We start from the raw sequence: 6,204 nt of genomic DNA on the forward strand, positions 1-6,204 counted from the left end.
TTCATGAATGCTTCAATTTAACACAGCATGTGAATTTTTCTACCCATATCCATGGTCATATACTTGACTTAGTTTGTACATCAGGTCTTAATAATGTTTCTACAACTGGTACACAAATTGGCATCTCAGATTTTCATTTAATTTTCCTCACTGTAAGTCATACAAGAAAACTGTGGTATCTTATCGCAACCTAAAAGCAGTCGACCCCTCATCATTCTCCACCTCTGTCTGTGTACCCTTACTTTCTGACTCTTTGAGACTGTCCTGTCCTACAAACATCCTCTCAAATTATAATTCAGCATCTCAGCTGCTCTTGAAGAGCATGCCCCCATCAAGACAAAGCTGGTGCCCTCTTCTCGCTCATCGACTTGGTTTACTCCTGAACTGCGGGCAATGAAGAGAGTGGGAAAAACAGGCCTCACTGTTCATTCATTATCTCTTACAGAACATCAGCTAAAGTACAGAGCAGCACTCAACACTGCACGTTCAATGTACTTTTCCTCTATCATCCAAAAAGCAAGTTGTAGACCTAGAGCCCTCTTTGCCGAGAGCCGGCTCAGGACTCACACAGCTCTGGTGAACATTGTGACTCATTTCTACACTTCTTTCAAGACAAAATTGTTTCCTTTTACCAAACGTTCACTTCAACAATTTCTGAAGATCCTCTGCACGAATGTCTGTCTGAACACCCTGTCCACCCTTTCTCCTCCTTCACTCCCACTAGCCCATCATCAGTCAGTGATTTAATTTTACATTGTAACTCATCATCCTGTCAGTTGGACCCTGCCCCAACCTCCCTTCTTAAACACTGTGAGTCAGTCATTTCGTCACCTATTTTGCATATGATAAACACATCTCTTGCATCTGCCATTGTTCCAACTGATCTTAAAATTGTTGCTGTTACACCAGTCCTTAAAGGTCCCAACTTAGATCCATCTTCCCTCTGCAACTATCGTCCTATTTCTAACCTGCCTTTTATATTTAAACTTCTGGAAAAAGTTGTAGCCTCCCAGTTACAATCACACCTTGCAGCTAATAATCTCTATGACCCTTTCCAATCTGGTTTCTGCCTATTCCACAGCACTGAAACTGCTCTCTTGAAGGTTACTAATGACCTCCTCCTCTCTGCTGACTCTGGATTTCTCAGTATTCTGATCTTGCTTGACCTGAGCTCTGCTTTTGACATGTATGCCACAAAACACTCCTTTCCCGACATTCAGATATTGGTATTACTGGCACTGCTCTATCCTGGTTTTCTTCCAACCTCACTAACAGACAGTATTTCATCTCTATTAAGAAAAACAAATACCATACTGCTCCTCTCACTCAGGGTATCCACCAGGGTTCTGTACTAGGTCCACTACTGTTCATAATTTACATTCTCCCGCTAGGTCAGATCATCCGTCGTCATGGACTCAGTTATCACTGCTATGCTGATGACACCCAGATTTATACATCTGCACGTTTTGATGAAACACATGCTATCAGCTCATTAACTGCCTGTATCAGTGATGTAAAAATTTGGTTAAACAGTAATTTCCTCAAATTCAATGCTGACAAAACTGAGATCATGATTTCTGGGCCAAAAACACTTATAAGAAATATTGACATTTGTGTCAATATTGATGGAAATCTGACCAAACCCTCTAAAACCATTAAGAATCTGGGAATCACTTTCGATCCATCTCTTACTTTTGAAGCCCACATTAGAACCATTACTAAAACTGCTTTCTTCCATCTACATCATATTGCATGACTTCGCCCCATTCTCAGTTTGAAGGATGCAGAATCACTAGTTCATGCTTTCATATCATCACGACTCAACTACTGTAACTGCCTCTTTACTGGCCTACCAGCTAAAACTATTGCCTGATTACAATACATCCAAAACTCTGCAGCTAGAGTTCTCATTAACACCAAGTGTTCTGCACACATTGCTCCCATCTTGTTTTGTCTTCACTGGCTGCATTTCTCATGGCGTATTAAGTTTAAAATTCTTCTCCTGACATACAAAGCTCTCAATGATCTGGCACCTTGTTATATATGTGATCTGCTGCATCCATACACACCAGCACACACTCTTCGTTCTTCTGATTCCAAATTGTAGTCTGGCCCTAGATTTTGTCTATCCACTTTTGGTGGGAGATCCTTCAGTGTAGTTGCACCTAAACTGTGGAACTCACTACCTCAGAGCCTCCGTGACATCTCCTCTATTTCTATCTTTAAATCTCAGCTTAAAACACATCTTTTCTCAGCACATTATCTGTCCATTGCTGATTGATGTTTTATTTTCCCCTTTGAAATTGAAATTGTAACTTCTGTTGAAATGTATATTAATGTACTTTGTCCTGTTAAATGTTTATGGAGTGTAAAGTGTCCTTGAGCTTGTGGAAAGGCGCTATATAAATACAACTTATTATAATCTTTACCAAAACAACTAAAATGATATCAAAACATCTGTCTCTGTTTCTTCAATAAGGAAGAGATAAAACTTTAAGTAATGTTCCAGGCTCAACATAGGTTAAATCTCAATCGACAGGATTTGTGGCATAAAGTTGATTACCACATAAAATTATTTTGAGTTTCTTCTCATTCATTAAAAAACAAACAACAACAAAACAAACAAATAAACAAACAAACATTGCGGTTGCAATAAGGCACTTGAAATTGAATTAAATGGGACCAGTGAATTAATGTTAAAATACACAAAAATATAGTTTCAAAATGTTAGCCACAAGATGTTAACATTATTAACATGATTATAGTGTGATAAAATTGCTTATACCCGGATTACAGGGTTTACAAGCGTTACGCCATCATGACAATTATAATGTAAAATTGGCTATAACTTTACACAGAAAGGGTTAGTAAGCTATTTTATCACACTAAAATCATGTTAACACACATATTGTTTATGTCTTGTGGCTATACTTTTAAAACAGTGAGTATTTTAACATTTATGGATTGGCCCCATTCACTTCCATTGTAAGTCAAGTCATTTTTAGTTATATAGTGCTTTTCACAACACACATCATTTCAAAGCAGCTTTACAGAAAATGATGATATAAAAGAAAATTAAGCTGTAATACATGTAATGTCTTCGAGTCATAATAGTGCAGATAAATAAAAACATGATTGTAAATTGTGCCTTAAAATTAATAATAAAATAAATGTATTTAGAACCCCAGTGAGAAGGCTAAAGGCGACTGTGGCAAAAAACACAAAACTCCATAAGATGTTGGTTAATGGAGAAAAATAACCTTGGGGGAAACCAGGCTCACTGTGGGGGCCAGTTCCCCTCTGGCTAACCATAATGAATATAATGAATATAAAAGATTGTGTAAGAAATGTAAGATTAATGATTAAAGTCTTAGAAATCCATACTGAATTAACTGCGGAAGTCAATACAGATGAATTGTCCTTTTTATTTGGCTGATGAAGGCTTAAGTTGGTAATTAATGTATTATCTATGTTTTTTTGTTTTTTTTTTAATAAATGATAGACTAGTCAATTTTTTTTATTTATTATTTATTTCACAAATGCTGTTTATTGAGCTGAACTAGTATTGAACCCAGAATATTCCTTGTTCTGCATGTAAATTAAGGTAATAAAGATCCTATTGATCCTATGATACAGCCCTATACCTGTAATACACTGCAGTGACACATGGTTTATGTATTATCACAAACCAATATGTCTAATCCCTAAGGTGGGGTAAATCTCCCCCCCTGCTTGTGCGTACTGTAATTCCATTGCTATCCCTGTTTAATACACCATACAGCCTTTTGGATTTACAAGCATTTGCTCCATAAGTGACCTCCGCTTGGTGACATCATTGTTATAAAGGAATTTAATTTGTGGAGGCTCCATGAAGACTGTCTGTGTGTGTGTGTGTGTGTGTGTGTGTGTGTGTGTGTGAGAGAGAGAGAGAGAGAGAGAGAGAGAGAGAGAGAAGAGAAGACAATTGATCTTCATGAGTCTGACATACATGTCCACTTGAAAATAAATCAGAAAGCCCAGCAGCCATTATCCTGCAAAACAGACAACAAAAACTGACATGAACCCAGAATGATTTACATATCAAGTTTTGCTTCCTTTTCTTAGGTTTCTAATGACAATGCAAGACTTCCTAAAGAATATTTGATTGGGAACATTTGCATTTCTTTGCAAGATCCAATCTAATTGGATCAGTCTTCACTGACCCTGTTTTTAATCTTGTTTTATCCCTTAATACTCTTATGATTAGTTACATTTCCACTGCTGGTTTCCTCCTATAATTGTTGGAATCACAATAAGTATCAATGTTTGGACATGCCAGCCATTATATTCTTTGAAGTATATAGAATACTATGCAAATGCCATGGTACATGGTGATCCTTCAGTACTATTGTATATAATATATATCAAAGAGCCATGCCACCTTACAACATTTTAAGGCTGCAGACCTAATCAGGTGACACGAAATCAGTAAAGAACATGTCCAGCTCATATGTCCACGTATTATCCACATTTTTAAAAATCATATATCATATATATATACTTTGTTTTATTTGATTTTGGGCTAAAATATGACCTTGACATATTTGTGTTAGATTTCCCCAATCACAGAGGGCATATTTTTGACACTGACAAAATTGACAATACTGACAATTTTCTGCACACTCTAAATAAAAAAAAAAAAAACTAAAAAACAGATGTCATGTTCTTTAGACTAACTTGTGGGGAGAAAATGAAACAACTTTTATTGCCATCATCTCAACAAGAATTTTCCCAATTGCAGACAGCATGGTCTAACTTTAAGCAACAATATATGACTGTACAGTCTCGGGTTGAGGAACACTTTGTGACGATGCACTCACTGAAAAAGGAGGTGTATTCAGTGTAGGTTTATAGAGTTCTTGAAGGCTGTCTAATTACAGTGACAACATGTATTAAGTTAAAAGCCTTAAAGAGTCAGTTCACCCAAAAATAAAGGGACTGTGAAGTTCCAAAAAGGACAAAAAAGCAACATAAAAGTGGTCGATATGATGCATGTGCTATATTCCAATATATATTTCTTTGCATATTGAACAGACCGAAATTTATGTCATTATACACTGAAAATGACCATGATCACAAGGGAAGATGGCATGTCAGACATTTTTGTATTTTCTCCACCATGATTACTTTCCCTTGTGGCGTGACTGAAAGCCCATTGAGAGATCCGAGTTTGGATCCCATGGTGAAACCAGTAAGTAATCATGTTTGCATAATCAGTGATGAGCGCGATTCAGAAGTTGGTTTTTCTCTAACCTTACATTTTAACTCCACTGATGGTAAGGTTTAGATTTGGGGTTTGGGTTGGGGGGTTCAGTTTATAAAATATGCATTCCTCTTCACTGCATTACAGCCTGTTCAGCAGAAAACAACCGTGGACATTTTCACCCGGAAAATGGAGCTCACAAGTGCCCATACACCCAACAACACTTACCGCTCTGGCAACTGGGGGCAGTGTTTTGCATTTCGGTATGCACAGACCGATTTTAACTAAAGAAAAGTCAACGTACTGTTTCCAATTTCACTTGGAGATCAGTCTGAATCGTCCCCTCTGCCACAGCCCCCAAATTTCATTTGCACATATTTAAACTTTGTGTGTCAAAACACATAACGCTGTGACAAAATCTTCATTTTTGGATTAACTATTCTTTCATTCTTGAATAGGATGGATTGCAATGTTTTTTTTTTGTTTGTTTTTGTTTTTTTGTTTGGACAGAATGAGATGGGAATTCCACACTGTAACACTGTGAGAGATTCTGTGAAAAACAGCTAATTGGAGTGGGGTCTGATCTTATCATGGACGTTCAGTCTGTGTTAGTTAATAGTACAAACTCAAGGCACACTCCAGAGCGCACTGCAGCCTCCCCGGTGTGAATGGAAATAGCTGAAGCAATTAGCCCACTAAGACCCACTCATTAGGAGGTACGGAGTGAATCAGATCTGCTCGCCACAGCTAATCAATATTAATGATGGATTATTTACAATTAGCAATGGCCCCTTAATGGCCATCTAATTGTTTGTTTTGGCTTAACGTGGAGAGGTGAGAGCAGCAGATAAACTAAGGACATTAGTGAGATTGAGGAGCTAAATGTCTTCTCGCTGTCTCTCATAGCTCAGAGAAGCTCATTAGTAATTGAGGCCTGTTTTCCTTCTCATGTAGGGCTCCAA

The sequence above is a fragment of the Myxocyprinus asiaticus genome, chromosome 22 (genome assembly GCF_019703515.2).
Source record: "Myxocyprinus asiaticus isolate MX2 ecotype Aquarium Trade chromosome 22, UBuf_Myxa_2, whole genome shotgun sequence".
Taxonomy (NCBI): Eukaryota; Metazoa; Chordata; class Actinopteri; order Cypriniformes; family Catostomidae; genus Myxocyprinus; species Myxocyprinus asiaticus.